Genomic DNA, 19,288 nt, shown 5'->3' on the forward strand with positions numbered 1-19,288 from the left:
TTACCCACTTCTCTCATGCAATATCTAATTCTAGACCTGCAGGTCTTACACTTGGGGTCCAATTTCAATGATCCCATTCACATTAGACATAGATTATTGCAATTAGACATTGATTATTGCAATTGGCCAAAATAACATGTCAGTGAATGGTCCACCTGCCTCTTTTATTGCAGGGAGTGCAGAAAACCAGCCTTCCCAGACAGAAATAAATCAAAGCTTTGGTCTCTTACACCACGAGGTCCTCATGTAGATGCAGTTTTTCCTGGCAAAGCTAAGCTTTACTGATGACTCTCGTGTGCACACATGTAAGACAGCGTAAGTGTGCATACCCAAAGCTGGAAGAGCTGCATGGGGCCAGGCTCCTGCCTCCTCACACCCCAACCCAGCCAGCTTGGCCAGCAGCCGGCTGCGGGACACGCTTGGCTTAGCTCTTTCCTCTTAACTCCTCTGGTACAATTAAAGCAGCACAGGCTCAAATGTGGCTGCAGTGATGCTGCTATAAAAATACAGGAAGGGAAACCAGATTTAACAGAGTACTAGCATAACTGCTCACACTGGTAGTCATACCAGCATCAATCTCCTTCTTAAAATATAAATTATCTCCCCAGATGAAAGACCTGTACAGGCACGGGCACCACTGTGGAGAGATAAGACCTCTGTGTTACTCCGCAGGAAAAGGTTGTGTCTTGCAAAGTATCCTTCTGATTTAGAGGAACCAGAAATGTAAAGGAGAATATTCATTTTCCTTTTAAAAATAGCTTGTTCTAAGGAATGCCTTTTCAACCGCAAGAGGATACAAGATGGAGGGGATACAGGACCTAATAACCCACCTGGAAATACTTTGTATGGAAAAGCAGTTCAGCGAGTTTGGGGATTGTGCCAAAGAATTATCAGACAGGCCTTGCTTGATATGATTTGGGTTTGTGGGCAGCTTTTACAGCCCAGCAGGATTTCCCAAAGCTGAGGTGCTTTCAAGCTGCCCGTGTGTGTGCCTGGCCCTTATTCAGTCCTGGCTGTGGGCCAAGCGATTCTGTTTGTGAGAAAGTGAACAAGGGAAGATCATTACAACTTGGAAGAAGATCAGTTCTTGCTCACTGAGAACTTTGGAGACACTGAATGGGACAAAAAAAAAGGTACAGAAATGTATCAGAACGTGGGAGCCGGTAAGAAGATGGCACGCTCCTGCAAATTTCAGTTATTTGGTCTGTAGGCTGTGGGACAACTCGTATGCAGAAGTAGGTGAACCTGGATGCAGGAGTCTGAGAGGCTTCCTGCAAGATCTGCATGTATCTTGCACTCTGAGGTGATCACACATCAGAGGATCTTTATTCTGAATGTGGAGAGGTGGATTCCAGTGGCTTCTCCACAGTTGTGGCTCTGCTTCTCATCCTTCATGGTCATGAGTGACCACAGGGCCTCAGGAGTAGGAGTGTTAAAAAACGTGAGAGTTTTCAGAAGTCTACAGCAGTGCCTCTGTTGCATTCTCTTCAAGAGAAGGGAAAAATAGTTCAATGAAAAAGTAAAGATGGGGACCCTCCCATTATTTTTCAAGGTAAAAAAGGATGACTAAAGGAACCATTCAATCTCCTGCAGAACAGGACAATTGAACTCTGACATCCATGGGGCCCCCGGGTCACATTTCCAAATGAAAATTTATGAATTTTTTAGCAATCTTATTTTAAGGGGGGGAAAAGAAGAAAAGAGGAAAGAAGGGAAGAGAAGTAAGTTCCATGGAAAGCTGCCATTCTTCATTGAATCAAAAATAGAACTTCTTGGAAGTTTACCAACCAGGCATTTTTGTGTGGAAAACACTAACTCTGCAGATTGGGCACTGTCCAAGGAAAAATACACACCAGTTTTGGACAGGAATAGAGTTAGGGGTCTAGATGTGTTCACTCTAAAATACCTGCCAAACAGTCCCTGCTATGGCACGACATGAGACACTCGCAACTCCTCTTATTTTTCTGTAGCATATTATAGGTCTGGCTTTTGACTGTACATCCACGGGGTTTTGAGGAGGTGTTGGTGAGTCCTGGAGTGCAGGTTGCCCATTACAGACGATGGAGATCCAGTCAACACACTTAATGGAGTCCCAGGAGCTTTATTTCTGAATGTGACACCCGCACTCGGACAGATGATTTATGCCCCCACCACACGGCAGTAAGGGGACTGAAGGGAAGGGATGTCGGGGTGTGGTTTTTTCAGGGGTGGTAACAGGACTGCTTTGTTTAGTCCAAGTATCTTTTTTTCTGAAGAATAAATCCATGTTTAGCATGACGCAAGGCACAGAAGGAGCAGGAAACAACCTGGGAAATGCCATCCCCTGGGCTGTGATGGGATTTGGCATTTGCTTGAATTTGGGGATTGCTAAATTGATATCCACTAAGTGATATCACACTTGATATTGCTGCTTGTCATGAGTCTTTGGGCAGTGGATGAGGACGCGAAATGGAAGCACAGTTTTTAGCTTGAGGGGCTTCTTCCTCCCACTGAAAAGTCCCAGACCTACCCTTGCTCTATATTTGATCTCATGCATGGTAAGGAGAATTTTGAGGTTTTTTTTCTAGCCCTCTTCAAACTCTCCCTCTTTCTTCAGTGCTTGCACTCACCTTTTCTGTCTGTCTGCATACACCTGCCCATGCAGTTCCCCTCCCCTGTGTTTCACCTTGTGCTGAATGTGATGCTGTTCTTGGTGAGTCAAATCCAACGAGGTATCGAGGTGACCTAACTTTCACCTATAAGGAAGGCAAGGTGCAGAAACTTTGGTTTCTTTGGTTCTGCACCATGACCAAACCCTTCATCTGGATGGGTTTATGTTCCCTTGCTCTGCCTGTCCCCAGTCTCACATCATCTCCCTTGGAGCCACACATTTTATGTCCCTGCAGCGAGCAGGGCCTTCCACCTGGGGCTGCACTGAGAATACCTGATTGTTTCGTTTTTATCTGGAGGAAGAAGCCTGTGTTCATATTCTTGCCCGGGGCGCAGCACAGCTCTTGAGCAGGACTAGTATTTCTGGTTTCTTCACAACACCGACTTTTTCAGTCAGGAGAAAGCTGAACTCTTTGAGTTCTTCCAAAGAGGGTCACAACAAGCTTGGCTAGAGCCTTGCACCAGTTGGCTGTGTCCTCTGAGTGCCTGGGGCTGGGACTGCACCGAAGAACCGGACCACAGGTGCAAGCAGTCTCTCTCACTCATAAACACACAGAGCAGCTGAGTGTCCTCTTCCTTCTGTACTTTCATGCTCCAGTTGCTCAGAAGGATGGCAGAAATTGGACAGGATTCAGTACAGCTTCTATAAATATATATATATATGTCTGTTTATGTACATAGGTAGGAATGTATCTGTGTGTGAAAAGTGGGCTAAACACAGCTCTTGCTTTTGGATAGTATAAAGCGAGCATTTTTGCTGGTTGGTGGCAACTTCCACAGGGTAAAGAGAAGGCACAGCAGAGCTGACCCCACGTGGTGCCATCACTGATGGGGCAGGAGAACTGGCCTCAGCCATACTCCTCTCAGCAAAAAGCTGCATTCCCTGGTGGAAGTCAAGTGAAAGGTTATGTGCCTGTTTGGCAGCCTGTCACTTAGACAAGGATAAGCTAAAGGAAGACTAACTCAGAAGCTAACGAGAAGGATGAGACTGGGAATGTACTGAAAAATGCCCTGAGAAGGGAGGAAGAGGACACAGAGGAGCCAAGCTTGTCCCCTTGTCCAAGTGTTGAGGTACGTCTCCTGCAGAGAGGGCAGATGCTGCACTAGGTTGGGATGGGGCATGGTGAGAGGCTGAGCGTAGGGAGAAGGATGGGAGGTTTCCAAGGAGCAGTACAACCCTTAGCTCTGGGAGGCTGGGTCTGACATGAAGGTGTGAGCAGACTGGGATTTTAGTTGCTCTGTAAGAGGTAGGACATAATGATTGAGCAGAAAAGTTAAACTAAGTGTTTTTTATCAACTGAGAAAGCACTGGAATGTGGTGGTTGACCCTCAGGAATAGAGTAAGTGAGCCAGAAAGCAGCTGTGATAAGGGGGTGGAGGTCCTACAAATGTGTTCTGTGGAGGCCTGGCACATCTTCCCTTGTATCTGGGTATCTAAGGCTTAGGGAGCTGATTCTCTTTCCTTTTCTTAAGCTGGCAACTTGTGGGCAGGCCTATCTTAATGTGGTAATGGCAGAGGAGTTTTGGGAGAAATGAGGGGTGGGAAGAAGGTCTGTGAAGCAGCCCATGCATTTGTGAGGATAAGCGAGAGTCAGCTAGGAACAGGTGATATGGTTTTGGGGCCCTGGGTGGATAAAGGGTCTGGAGGACATCAATGGGGTTTTGAATGATTCCAGGCAGGTAAAGGCATACCCAGATGTACAAAGATTTTGATAGCCTTGGCATTTGGCTGGAAATAGGGATTCTCTGTCTGTTTCTCTCCTTCCTTGCCTCTCCTAACCCTTGCTCGATGTCCATTCCCTTAACACAAGATTTCCATTCCAATCAACACATCCTTCCCATCCTTCTTCCCCAGCAAGATCACTCCTTTTCCCTACCCTCCTCCCCATGTAGTGGCTCTTCCTGCCCTCCATGGGCTGCTGGGAATAGGCAAGGGGCCAAGTGTCTTCCCTTCAGTCAAGGGCAGTGGGCACAGATGAGTTATTTACATCGGAAACATTGATTTTTGTCTCTCTGGGCATATGCAAAATAGGAAGTCTGCCTTCTCAGGAAGTGACTTCTATGCCTTGAGCCAGCTCTGGGTGAAGGCAAGGGAGATCTCCTTTTGGGAGTTTCTGCTGGGGCTCCTCCTGTGGCCACAAAGGCACAGTCATGCTTGTGGAAGCCACTGTTGCTACTGAATGCTAATGACAGCCATGTGCAGAGGACCCTGAGGGTCAGGAGGCCGTGACACGAAACCTCTAGATAAGACCAGCTTTCCTCCAAAATGCTGGACATCCAGGAACATGGTAACAGAGAGTTTGTTCATTTGAAGTGCAACAGTATGGGACAGTATGGGATTGCTCCATAGAGAGGCGTCAAGTCCGGAACCTTGGCTGGGACCTACTGAGCACGAGGAGAGCATGCTTGTGGCAGAGCTAGTAGTGTCTGTGCGTGGAATGGGGTGTTGCTGCTGGCCCGCCAGCCTCTCACCAGGGCGGTGATGTCTATGCAAGATGATCTTGCAACACTGCAGGGGCAGAGATGACCAAGCAACCTGAGCTAGGTGTGAAGTAAGGCATCACAGGATACCGGTGAGATGATCTGGCACATGCCTACACAACCCCCTAAGCCAGCAAACTGTCCACCAAATGGATTTACTGTAGCTTAAAGGAGGATTATTTACTAAGACCACCTTTCTTTTCCTTTTTAAAGGAAAAAGTGGTGCCTCATCAAAAGATAGCATAAGGCAAACAAACCAAATGCAGTAAAGCTGCTGTGTCAGGAAGTACAGAACAAACCCACATCCCATCAGAACTAACTTGCTTTTAGCTTTGCATCCAAAAATATTAGTCCATTTATTGCCCATTAAAAATTCCCTTTGTCTCTTCTCAGTTGTGGTGCATGCTTGAGATGTTAAAGCTGGCATTGTCAGTCTTTAAAGTAATGTTTGAGATCTATTTACTCATTAACTTTCAAATGCAGGACACTTTCAAAACCTTTTCCTAAGGGCATCCCTGTGTTCTGTTTGAGAGAGTTACTGTTGTTTTCCCACCTACTCTGAAGGGCTGTTTACGATACCATCTCTCTCTTTTAATCCTCTTTTCCTTTCATGTCTAACAAACAGTGTCAAACAGAACGCAGGGGGAAAAGGCAGATCTCACACATTATAATAATCTGTCATTAACTGAAGAAAAGAAATGCTCTGCAATTAGAAGCCTCATTTTGTAAATTAACACTCAAGAAGCTTTTTCCTATGTATCTTCCAGATAAAACCTCTGTTCTTCCAAGCCCTAGGTTTGTATGGATAGTAACTCGGATAAAGGGTTTCTAGAATTGATCCTGTGACTTGGTCTGCACTTCATACAGTGACTGGGCTGCCACAAAAGGGATTTTTCTTAGGAGACCCTAGACAGAGGGATGTCTTGAGATGTACACACAGGAATGTGGGCAGTATTGAGATGCTGAACTATGACAGAAAATGGTACATTTCAAAACTGGCCACTGTTTCTGTTTGGTTTTTTTTTTTTTTTTACAGGATGCCTTGGTTTCTCTAGGTCTTTTTGCTTTGTATCTGAGCACTTTAAGCCTGGGAATTTAAGAACTTTAGGACTGTGAATATATTTATCTTCACAACTTTTCCGTGGGGTGGTGTGGGACTCCACGTTATACAGATCTGACAGGCTATCATTCGATAAGCACTTCTTTCAGCAGCAGCACCAACATAAGCATCCCCTGATTTCCCCTTCCCCTCTCCCACCACTCACTCACCCCTCAGCTGTGCCAGTTTCAATGCTGTGTGGGAAACAAATCGCAGAACACATCCAGGTTAAAAATAGCTGGAAATGAGAGAGAGAAATGAATTCCAGAACCTGGGCTGACATCCTACATGTACATCCAAAACCAATACAAGAGAACCTTTTTAGCTCAGACTCAATCTGGCTGGCTGGCTCCATCAATGATTTTTACCTGATTTCACACAGGACAGCAAGGTAGAAGTTTCAAAAGCTATCGACTTCCTTTCTAAATTTTGTGAAAATTGATGGCTGGGTGAGGGACAGAGACCCTTAATTAGAGAAATGCGGTCAGCAGCCAACTGGCTAGCGAGGGTGTGCACGCTGGCTGGCCGCGTCTGCATTAGCTGGTCAGCCAATATATACATTCCAATATATACCGCTGCCCAGTCAGGAGTCTTAGAGCATACAGGGAGGGGAGTGTTGGGCTTGCTGCTATTTTATTTTAGGAGGATGGGGGAGAAGGGAGGCGACTATGAAGCAAGGGTCACAGATCCATAAGAAATGGAGACATTAGTTCCACTGCTTACAAAGGAACTTGTTTCAAAAAACCCTGACATTCTATAAAACAAGACTTTTTCTGCCAGTGAGCCTGTAAATCAAGTGAATAGCTTCTCATCCAATGTGGGAGGAAGCTGGGAGCTCAGCCTCAGATTCCAGTTCAAAATCCAGTAACCATTTCTGCTTTTAGCACTCCAAACACCAATGGAAACCACAGATACTGATTTCTTTCCCATACTTAAATGTCACTTAAAGCCCTTGTTTCTCCTGAATAACTCTTTTAAGCACTTGCTTCATCTCTGTTCCTACCTGCCTCCTTTCTAGTCTACAACAGCTTGCCAAGAGCTCTGCTCCATTCTACCCTTTTGTATCCTTCACGGCTCCCGTCTGGATGATGAATGGCTTCAAAGTTCGATACAGGGCAGCACACAAAATATTCAGCGTATTGTATCTGAAAATTATGAGTATTTTGGTGCAAACAAAAGTTGGCTCTTGCCTCTTCTCAGGGGAAAGAGACCTTGGGTATCCGTGCCACTTTTGCTGACCTGCAGAGGGGCTGGGTGGGATGGGAGCTGTAGGGTGGAACAAGAATCATGAGACACCCTATGAGCCATGGTTATAGTCCATAGACAGAAGTGGAAGGATCTTTATGGTCCTGTGCTCATGGCTTCTTGTCAGCAGCTCTCCCAAATGAGTCTTTCACCATCAGCTCTCTAGCACTTCAGGGCGTGCCCTCTGCTGTGCCCAGGAGAATGAGTGCCAAGCAGGCAGCGCCTGGTTGCACATGGGGGATGCAAGCTGAGCCACTGCCTTCTCTTCTTGTGAAGGGAGTAGCGGACTCACTCCACATCAGAAGTGGACATCGCCTTTGGTAGGGAAAGCTTTAATCAGAACAATTCTCTGATAGAAACTGGATCTATTCCTACCACATGTGGGTTTCTGTAGCCTTTGCTCTCACCAGTAGCAGAAATTATCAGCGCCATAGGCAGGTCTTGGGCTTCTCCAGGTGGGAAACCAGAGGTTTTGGGCAGCTGGGGATTTTCCTGGTGCAGGAAATCCCCAGGTGGCAATGATCCAGTGTAATGGGCTCTGTGCCATCCCTGCTGCAGACACCCAGGAACATTACTGGGAGTTGCACCCAGTGTGATCCGTTTGCAGATACTCCAGTCTCACCACAGGTATGGAGCAAGGTGTGATGGGAAAGAGCTGAGACAGCTCCCAGGGGATCTGCCTGCGTTAATTCCCTTGTCATTGCACACCTCCGGATCTGCTCCAGTCCGCGCACTGGGCTAGCTGCTAGAGGTCAGTTCAACTCCTGCAAGAGAAGTGTCTTCATAGATCTTTCCAGCACTGATTTCACTTTCAGAACTAGTTTCTGTGGGGATTTTTTTCCCCCCAAATAGAATAATATAGCCATTAGGCAAAGGTGCCATTGGGGACCTCTTAAGGAGATCTAAAGCAGAAGCTAGGGCTGCCTTGCTGGAAAGGAGTACTAGAAGGTGCCATCCCCTCTCTTGACCAGACACGGGAGCGTAGGAGGTGCTGGTGAATCCTTACTAACATGGAGCAGCCTCATGCGGAGCGGAGAGGAGCAGCCCTTACATTGCTGTAAGTGATGTTAGGATCTGGCTTTATCCTCGGGCAACTACAGAATTTGAGGAAGTGGTGGCAGGGGGGGAATGATCAGAAAGCTGGCAGAAATTGTGTAATTGGCGTATCAAAGGCCTTTCTCCTCTCCTCCAGTCACATTTTAACAGTACTCTATTTTATTCTACGTGTCAATAAACAACAAAATCATTACTGATAAAACTTGCCTTAAGCAACAAGACACATGTGAACAATAAAGCACTAAAAGCCACATTTTCAAAAGTGTGTGTGCAGAAATGTCTATTGTACAATGTATAAGCAGCATGTGGTCTGGATGTGGCAAGCAGCAACGGGAGAGGAAAAGGGGAACAGATGGAACCTGTACATGAGTGACAAGAGCGGACGTAGGCTCAGATCGAGTTTTGTAGTATGCAGAGGCTGAGCTTTTGAAAAGCCTTAAATAATAACCACATTTTAAGGAGGACTGCACCAATGAGGCAGGCAGATAAGCATGCCGAACGGTGAAACTGCAGAGGACGCAGCAGTGGAGACAGTGATATATGCAGAGCATATGAAAAGTGTGGTCTGACATGCCAGCCATGCGTACAATCAAAGGTGCGCACATTTTGGAAACATCAGCCTCCCTGAAACCTCAATGACTTAGCAATAAAGCATCAGGAAACGATAAGCTGGAGTCAGAAAGGTCTGAGAATTCCACACAGCTGAAATAAAGATTGAGCAAGAGGAATTAGCATCAAGAAATGAGATTCAGATGTTTAAATCTGATTGTCTGAACCAAGTCAATATAATGCACCATGTTTCACTTCAAAACGTTTGGATCGTGCAGTTGGGAAGCCCTTCCCATGGTTGTGAAATGCAGCAGCCCGCTGTATCTGAGAAGGCTGGGATAGATGTGTCTGCCTGGACACGAGCAGGCTATAAATGATGAATTGGGATTACAGCTTTTACTGTCCCAGTCCAGTTTTACCAGTTCCCTGGGCCACTAGCACAGAAAACAAGCCTGGCAGCAAGGCTGTACGGAGCTCCTACCTTCACATATTCTGGACTTGCCATCTCGCTCCATCCGTCTCCCTGTGGACTGAAAACGCTTGCTCTCTTTTTTCCAACTGTGAAGTGCTCTGACAATCAGCATCCCTTGCTCTCTTACCTTCCATATATTCACGTGAACACCTATTCAGCTGTCCAGCCTTTCCAAGGGGAATTATCATCTCTCCGTCCTTTCCATCAAGTCTAGTGTTAAAGTTCACAGCTTTAGAAAATTATATTTACAAACCCACAACCATCTGACATAATCACATTTTCACTCCTCTTCACACGTGCACAGGAGGCCTTTACTTGTACCCATGCAGTCCAGCACCACAACCTCCTGCATGCAACACTGCAAGTCTGCAAAACTTGCACACTTTCCGTGCTGAACTTCTTATCTGGGCAAATCTCACGTGGTTTTGTATCAATTACAGATACACTTGTTGCACAAGCTTCTTCAACCTAGCAAACTAATCCGAGGGTCCGAAAGTACCCACCTGAAAACCACATCTTTTTAAGAATGAGAATCCCATCGGTACCAGGGTTTTGCAGGCTGGCAACTCGTTTGGTTCGTGGCTTTGTTAAATTATACTGCTGGTGGGAGTGGCTCTTTCCTGGGATGAGATAACACACTCAGCAGTCCTTGGGCGAGAAACTAATTAACTGGAGACGAGTGTAGGTTCTGTAACAATACTCCTCCACGCACTATCTGCTCATGGTGACCATTTCTCGATTGGAGTGATGGTGTACAGAAAAATTATGACGATACAGATATTATGCTCTCATATCGTAGATCTTTTTCCCTGCTCTATTCACGTGTTTTCATGGCAGCTGGACATGTGTAATGCTGTTACGGGCCAAAACTCTCTCTCATAGATCTCTAGTGAAGCTAAGGACAAATGTGACACTGTGACTTAAGCTGTGAACAAAACAGACCAGGGCGTGTTCTCTTGCCTGTCAGCAAGGGGCACAGCAGAGCTCTTACATATGGAAAACTCCTCTCCTGCCGCAACCCCCCAGAGCAAAAAGGGTGGCCAGCCTGGAGGAACAGTGTCTCAGGGAGGGCTCAGAGGCAAAGAAAGGACAGACCCGTGCCTGGGGACGCTCAAACCCAGGCCCAAGCTTGTCCGCCCTCCTGGGGCAGATACAGTCAGGACAAAGTAACTTCTTTTACAGTATCTCCAGCACTTGCAGATTTCAAAAGACTCCATGTAAAGTTCAGCATCTCCTGGCCCTTGAAGCTGAAGTGCATGGCCTGGGTTTTCTGCCCATGCTATGGGAAGTTGGTTGGGGTTTGCTTCATTGCTGACAGCTCTGAATTTCCATTTGTAGTTCCTTCCTGTTTCCTTTTCAGACATGCTTCATATCATACAGACCCAGAGAGGCTGCACAAATTTACCAGAATGGTGACAAGAGAGGACATTCCTTACTTACAACGAAGCTATCCATGTACCTAATCACCACTGAGGCAGCAAAGGCAGACCTGGGCCAAGCACTCCCTGATATCCTGTCAGGTGCCTGCACCCACACCATGCAGATAAGAAACTTGGTGCTGATGGCTGTGTGAACGTCAGGTCCAGAGCTCCTGTTTCTCCTGGAATGTCACTCAGCGTACTCAATACATCAGCACTTAGGGGCTGGGAAGCATACTGGGGCATTTTTTTATTTTAAAATTTGCAGCACTGCTGCTGCGTCATAGAGAGTTGGGTCATTTACTGCCAATGGTGAAAGGGACTGCGTGCGTATTGAGCTGGCATACATCTGTGTCCCCAGCACAGGATGAGACCTCTAGGAGACATCACGTGGATATACATGAAACACATCCCTGATACAACCAGGCCTACTCCCACTTCTAATGTGGGCATGTGGGAAGGCGGGACTTGCTGCCTGGAACCTGTATCTGCCCACAAGCCTGACAGTCCTGAAACCTCATAGCCATATGGCATCTGACTGTGTCTGGGGACCTCCTAGCCCTGTGGCACCCAACTGTACCTGGCAGAGAGCTGGTGGAGCCCACGGCACGGTCCCACCTTGCTGCAGCTGTGCACAAGAGTTTAGTTGTCTCCAGTAGCTCCTCTCACTCCACCCCACTAGCACAAAGAGTGAGTGGTGCCAATCACATTGCAGAGGAGCAGGAGATGAGGTATCTAAAACAAAAGAGGTATTTAAACCCCCTTTGCTTCCCCCTTGCACCCCCATATTGCACCTGCCATTAGAATGACCAAAATTATCCAGTGATGTCACTCATCAGTCATAGAAAAGCTCAAACCAGGCAAGTTCCCTGTGGAAATCACCGGAGGAAACAGGCTTGTCTCAATGCTTAGAAGAACATCCCTGACTGATTAGTTCTCTCCCAGCCCTGTGATTCACTCCCCACTCAGCACTGGCAAGCCGCATTTCGTGTCCCTTGGGATAAAAATCACGTTAATCTTTGCTCGGGTCCAGGAAGGCTCTGATGTGTGTTGGAATGTTTCTGGCTTGTTACAATTAAAATTATTGCTAATTTCATGGGGGAGGTATTACCTTTTTCTAGAGAGCTTTAATGAGGTCCACCCAAACCACAGGAGTCACAGCACGAAGAAATCAATAAATACCTTGGCATGGTGCTTTCCTTGCCTAAATTTGCATCAAGCTTGTTTACAGCCAGCAGGCCAGGAGAAAAGGGTCATTTATAATATGCGCCGTGGCATTGCTCGCCTGAATTTTAGGAGTCAGCAACTTTGATAAATTCTTGAGGCAGCTTGCAGACACAGTTAAGAATGTGCCTTCCGCCTACCGCAGGAAGCCGGCCACTGTATCAAAGATCAAAGTTGCTCACACCGACGCAGGAAGGTTATATACAAGCAAAAAGGAACTACAAATGCTTGTATTTTGATGCAGGGTTTTGCCGTTGTGCACATATTGGTCTCTAAATTTGACCATAAACCGCTTGAATCAATTCAGAAAAAAAAACCCACTTGCTGCAGCACCACTCAGATTACTCACAGGCTAATCCTCCTGTTGCAGAGACGAGATACTCCGCTATCAAGATGTTTGATATGACTTTGAAAAGATGGGTTTATTGAAAATCCTATTAGAGACTTATTTGGAGGGTGTAATGACGGTAAGTGGCTGTGCTTTAAACAGGCTAACAAAAGAGTACATCATCTGAAACAAGCATATATCGCAGAGAAGTCATTTCCCTCTGTCGCACATAGAGCATCTGCACAACAGGCAAAGGTTTATCAGGAACCGCAGCTCATCGAATCAGTTAATTACTTCACGGAAATAAACTAAGAGAAGGCTTTTTATACATCTCCAAAAAAGCACAGAGGCAGATGGGACCTGAAACCAAGCCTCCCTGGGATAAACCATAGCTAGGGATTAGTGAAAAGAAACTTCTGCTCTGCTCAGGCAGTTTTGATGCAACCTTGCTGCTGCTGGAGTCACACACGCAGCTGCTGCAGGACTGCCACGGGAAAGACCGGCAGGGGAAGGCAACCGAGTGTGTCTCCCCTCTCTCCTCTCTCCTCCACTACAGGATAAGAAATCTGAGAAAAGACAAATAAGCCAGATTTTAAAATTGTTTCAGTGGCAGGAAATCAGAGAAAAGAAAATAAACCAGATTATTAAATTATTTCAGTGGCTCTAGCAAGCTCTTGCACACAAACAGGATTCACAAGCATTTTGGATTGATTTCCTTTCATTTCTGGCCATTCTGCACCCCTCTCTGTTCTGGTTTACTATTCTCCAGCTCCCTGTACAAACAGGATCTTTCCTCAACAATGTTCTGCCACATCATCTTCCTTCCTTTGTATACAGGCTGATGCTGCGTGTTACACACCACGCGGCTTCCGAAGGCACCTCGTTCTCAACGCTAGCAAAAACAGGAACCAAAAGCAAAGCAGCAATAAAACACTAAATTCTCGCCGTAGTTTAAAACTGAACCCTTGAGAGTTTCCGATTCAAGATGACTTTTCAGTTAACGGATTTTTCTCTAGTTTAGCGTGTTATGTGCAAATGAAGCACTGGTACTTTTTATCAGATTCAAATGCCGCTCCGGTGAGGTCTGCAACACTGACCCACGCTTTTCCTCCTTTTTTTTTTTTTTGGTGTTGAAAAGTGAAGTCAGCTGAGCAAAGTGCACATTGCTTCACCGTTCACCTCTTTTCTCCTGTCTTGTAAGGGTCGCTGTCTGATTTTTGCTCCGGGGAGATTAGATAGCATGTCTTCAGGGAGAAGAGAAAAACCACAGTGCGCACTGCACATTGCACAAACGCTCTTGTTATTCTGAGGCCTGAAGAAAGGAGGAAGGAAGCTTGAGGCTGGTGGTTTGGCAGGTGTGGGGCCTTTTTTACACAGACAACTGTTTTAAGTGGTAGCTCTGGGCTTGGGGATGAGCAGGGAACGCCGGTCACCCCCATCCCTTCTCTGTGTCATGACACAAGGGGTTTTGGGATCCTGAAGAAGCGGTGTCACCCACTTGCTCAAGCGGTGCTTCGGGATTCCGCTCTCTCGTATCTGTAGGGGAGAGCTGCAAAGTGAGACGACTCCTCCCCACAAACCGGCAACTGGGTAACGCGGCTGCTCCTCCGCCACTGTAGACAGAGGTGCTGTTGCTGCCGCACCAGCACGCACGAAATGGATGGGAGAAAGAGTACAAAATGGGTGAACGACAACAGATACACTAAGCTCGATGCAGAGACCTGATGAAAATGGTTTGGATGCTACCACATACCCCACATCAAAATGAACTTTTCTAATCCCACTAGATTATTTCTAGCGGTTTGGGTAACGCTGCTTGTGATCCCATTACAGTTCTGAATGAACTGCTTCCTTCGGCTGGATGCTGTGGCCTTGCACTGGGAATTCATTAGTGTTTATTGGTTGATTACCTACAGAGTAACATATCTGGGATCCCCATCTTCTGAACAATCTGCAGTTTTTAGGGCTGGATCCTGCTCTGCTAAAACACACGTGTTGGGAGGAAAAAGGGGTTTGCATGATATCCTCCCCAGTGGGGATTCTCTGGAGCAAGTTAAGTGCTGAGCCACATTGTTATTTCAAATGACAAGAAGTTATTTCTCCTGTAGTGCACTGCTGACTTTAATGAATATTTAGCAACTTAATTATCTTTAAGACTGCTACTGCTCTGTTACAGATTGCTGAAACTGGTCAGTGAATTCAGAAGTTACTGGGAGAAGGGCAGATACGCAGAAAAGCACAGACTGAGACATGTATACAGCTGCCTCTGCGATCACAGACCCTAATTTCCATAAGAAATCAAACTGAAGCCATTTGGAGGTGAAGGACTGTGGTTAATCCCTCCCAACACACTCATTAATACATCCAAAATGCATCTCCGTGTCCACTGACAAGGAGAGTCAGTCAAGTACAGCCTTAGCCTGGGGAAGAGAGGAGCTACAGTCTACTGAGATGGGCTTCATGGGGCGTTACGGCTTCTTTGCAGGTTTTAAACTGCTGACGTGCCTTTGTACAGAGCTGAGCAAGGCAGGTGACGTGGTGAGAGAACACAGCTCCTGTCTTTGCAAAGGACAGAAGAAAATCCGCTGAAGTCCATACCAGAATGGGCAAAATCATAGAATCATAGAATGGCAAAATCCTGGCAAAATGAAGGGCTAGGCATTTTGCCATTCTCAGAAGGGAAGACAGAATTTCTGACATGAAGCATCCTCAGCCATGCTTAACATGGTCTCTAGAGCCACCATGGCATTTGTGTTGGTGACCTGTGAGAAGCACTGCTGCAGTGCTCACAGACATCTCATAAACTTTGGAGCTGGAATCCAAAATAAATTTTTTTTTTGTTCTGAGGATTAAAAAAAAAAACTAAAAAAAAGAAAGCCACATGAGCAAGCCTGGTGTTCTAGCTTTGGTATCTTAATTTTCTTTTTTTTTTTTTTTTTCTATCTGACAAATACCAGCATGACAGCAAACAGAACCTTCCCAGTTCACGTGGCAGCACAGCTTAACTGTACTGGTAAGTGGTGAATAGATGCCTTGCCCTAGCGTGGCCCTAAATTGTACCATTAACATATGGTTATAGTCAGAGAACACATTCGGTAGGAAATGGCACCTTGTTACTTCCCAGATTATCTCCTCCCTATGGGGTAAATATTCTACACATCATGCAGGGTTTTAGCAGCAATATTCCTATTAAATGGGATTTGAGTGAGGGTAAATCCAAGTGCGCAGTGCTGGGACGTTACACCTATAAATCTTCTGTGTCTTACGCTCTCTGCTTTATTCGCTGACAAAAGACAAGTGTTTGCTGCCTTTGTAAGGTTCATAAAGCACAAAGGGAGGGTGTGTGCTCAGCATTGCTTCCTGTAGCACTGCCTGCAGCTACTGTGCGACGGCCCGAAGCAGGAAGGACTCGGAGGGATTCCTCAGCTCCCTGGCTCAGGCTGCAGCCTTACCACTGGGAGGAATCTGGCTTTCGAGTGGAAGGAGTCCAGTTCACTTCTGCGCCACAGTTACACAGTGATAAAGTTTCTTTTGTAACAGCAACTACCTTTAGCAGGAAGTATTTTAAGCAACAGCTACCTTACAGGCTCCTTGAAGCTTATTGAACGTGTATTAAGCAATTTTTTCTGTAAACTTTGTCTTTTGCTTGTATCTATCTCATCATAGTAGTGGTCAGTAAGTGCCCCAGTTTACATCACAACAAAGGCTTGGAAAGACCCTTTCCTGAGGATAGCTACCTTAACAACTGGAGGTTGAAAAAAATTAGCCTGCTCTCCCGTAGGCATTGTTTCATGGCTTAATACGATAAATGTAACCTATGTGTGCAGGAGATGTCAGGCAGCGTTCTTTGTTACTTCACTAGATGGCGCGTGGCCGGGCCTGGTATGGGGGAGAGAAGGGAAAAAAATTAATTAAGCGTGTAACTGGCTGCGCTGCGCTCCGCCTCTGATGTGCCTTTAATAATGTGGATCTATGAGTGAACGTTTCAAGGGTAAGAACTGAATTTCCAGGATCAGGGATAGGATGCCCAGCTGAAAACAGTTTCATTTTCTAAAAGAGGAAAGTTTTGCCTGAAGAGTACCCTTAAACCAGCAGTGGGGCAAGACTGGTGGAAAAGAGGTTTATTAGACCAACCTATTTCCTGGAGAAAACATGCTTTCAGAGACACAAGTTCTTCAAATCTGAAACATGCCTGAAGAAGGGCTTGTGTCTGCAAGGGTGTCTGCTTTCTACAACACAGTCAGCTGCTCTAGTAAAAGGCCTTATCTCTTCCTATAAATTCTGCCTTGCTCATAGCCTGACACCATCACGGCTGCAACACTACTGCAACGACATCCAAAACTTTGTGTTGCTCTTCAAAAGGCAAGCTGTAAGGTTAATTTGTGTTCTCACTTTCCCTGGTGTAAACCACAGCATAGATGTCCTCTTTTGTTCTTCTATTAACTATTTATGCTTCCCGCTTTGGAGGAGAACAAGACCCAGCTCTGCCCTGAGGCATTTACTCTCATGGGATAACATTAAATCACCTTTGCTTGGCGTTCGCAGTGCAGGTGCAGTAAGAATCTGCTCCTTTCTTGCTTGGGAAAATGAGCATTAACTCTTGAAGGTCTCAGCCATGAATTGCAGAAGTACCTGGATCCATGAGAGATGGTACTGGTTCCCTAGCAGGCACACCAACAGCGGAGCTGGCCACACGGAGGTTTGGAAGGGGTTTGGGCGGCTGGCTGGCGGCGAGCACGCCAGCTCCCTCCGCAGCTCGGGGGCCGAGTGAATGCGCAGTTTCACAACCAGCCTAAGCTGACCTACAGCTGGGCTCCTGCCAAAAGGCAGCTCTCTCCCCTCTGCTGACACTTGTGCTCCTTTGGCTGGAGGGTCAGCAGAGCCGCGGGCTGATTGGTCTCAGTACAATCCTCCTCTCCTCTCCTTCTTTTTTTTTTTTTTTCCCTTTTTGGTAAGGTTAATTTTCAGTCGACTCAGTTTGCTGCACTGGCTGGCTGAGAGGCTGGGTGGATGCTGGGGCTGGCAGGAGGAGATGGTGGAGGGGTGCTGAGATGGAAATGCCAGACTGGCCTTTCTGACAGCAGTGTGGATTCAGCTGGCAGGGGTCAATGAGGGCTGTGCACCCACAGTGGGCTTCTGCCATAAACCTCCCCAAATACCATGGGGGTTCAGGGCAGGTAGCCACCTTGGGATGGGATGCAAACATTCCTCTGCTCCTTTGAACAGAGCGAAAAGAGGTTTAACAACCATCTGTTGAAGAATGGTGCCATGAGGAAAACACAACTGATACACATGCAAGTGAGGGGTTTTCCTGTGGTATTTAGGCCTAAGGTGTTTACTATTTTACTATCCAGCTATGCATCCAACCTTCAAATGTGTTCAGTGCAACACATGCAGTAGATTTAACACCTGCTGCACCATGGTTATAGCCGCAACAGCAGCTTATACCCTGGCTACCGGCCATCAGTGCCACAACATGGGCAACGCTCTCTCTAGGGAACAAGATGATGTCCAAAATGTAGTGGCTTCCCTTGTTGCTTACGGCTGATGGCTATTCCTGATGGGAGAGTGTATTTGTGGTAGGTGCCTGGCTTGGAGAAGGGCATCTGGTGAAGTGCCAGTGCTGCAGTTGCATGGGGAGTTGTGGAGAAGAGGACCTAGTGCTCACGCTGTGAAACGGGAAAACAGGGGCAAACACTGGCACCTGGCTGAAGAAGAGGCCCCTCGGCATTCCCTGAAGTGACATCTCATTCCTCTCTTGTGTATCAGGTTTGTGCAGCCACTGTAAGTAAGACAAGTAAGACACAGTAAGACAAGTTCTGCCAGGGTTAACCCACAGCAGCTTCTCCACGAACCTTCCCCTGAAGCAAAGGAGGAGACAAGATGTTAACTTGGCAGAGGAAAATCAAGGTCATAGGATGACTTATAATCGGCTCTGTAGGAAAGGCAGGTTGCTACCTAACTTTCTTCTTATGTATTTCCCTGAAATGTACCTCCGTGTCTTTGATCAGCTCACTTAGCTACCTTGGCCTCCAAGTGCAGTTGTCTCAGCAAACTCATTTGGTTCCCATTTCCCCATAGCATCACTCAGATTTAGTAAGTTGAAACATCTGGACAAACCCAGAAAAAGCTGCAAGTTATGTCCTTACTGTATCTATTCCAAATACCCTATGCTTTGAAAATCACTGTACATACAACACTCCTCTGCACCTAGCCACCAGTTTCCTCTCAGCCCAGGCTCCTGGTTCCAGGTCCTGTTCTGCTGTTCTTTTGCTTGGTCATTATTGGGCTCCCAGGGTTTAAACCTGTCTTACTGTCAGTATTATTTTGTTTGAATTCCAAAATTGTTCCTATACTTCTCTCCCTCTAGTAAACTTACAGCAATGAGTAAAGATCCCATTAAGAAAGAACTGTCTGGGCTATAGAGAAATGCTGCCAACTACTGTAACAGGAAAACATTACAGCTCCCTTTTGCCCCAAAATAACGTTCTATTGCTGGGGGTAAATAGCTATTCAAGTTCTGGTGGGAGCAATAATCACGGCTCTCTTTTTCTCCAAAGGGAGAGTGTAGTCCTCTGTCCCAGAAAGTAGCTCATTTCCACAAGGCATGGCCAGATGGCATCGGCCTCTGCCCAGGAGTGGGGAGAGCAGAGGATGAGGAGACCAGCAGAGAGGAAGCTGACGGGGACTCTCCAAGGAAGTTCCTCCTGCAAGAGGATCACATGCCAGAAGCTAAAAAAGCACTCCTCACCAGAATGGCACTCAAA

The 19,288-nt window shown here is 46.4% G+C and overlaps 1 long non-coding RNA gene across 2 annotated transcripts in view; it reads right to left on the reverse strand.

Moving 5' to 3' along the window:
* LOC147602369 (uncharacterized) overlaps nucleotides 1-19,288 on the reverse strand; it is a 53,521-nt gene that overhangs the window by 14,465 nt on the left and 19,768 nt on the right. The window contains exon 3 of one of the 2 annotated variants that reach the window (XR_015261696.1): nucleotides 6,400-6,467. The exons of the other annotated variant lie outside the window; for it this stretch is intronic. This is a non-coding gene — a long non-coding RNA (uncharacterized LOC147602369). The remainder of the gene's footprint in view (nucleotides 1-6,399; nucleotides 6,468-19,288) is intronic. 2 annotated transcript variants of the gene reach the window in all.

Source organism: Chlamydotis macqueenii, chromosome 1 (assembly GCF_036417535.1).
Source record: "Chlamydotis macqueenii isolate bChlMac1 chromosome 1, bChlMac1.mat, whole genome shotgun sequence".
Taxonomy (NCBI): domain Eukaryota; kingdom Metazoa; phylum Chordata; class Aves; order Otidiformes; family Otididae; genus Chlamydotis; species Chlamydotis macqueenii.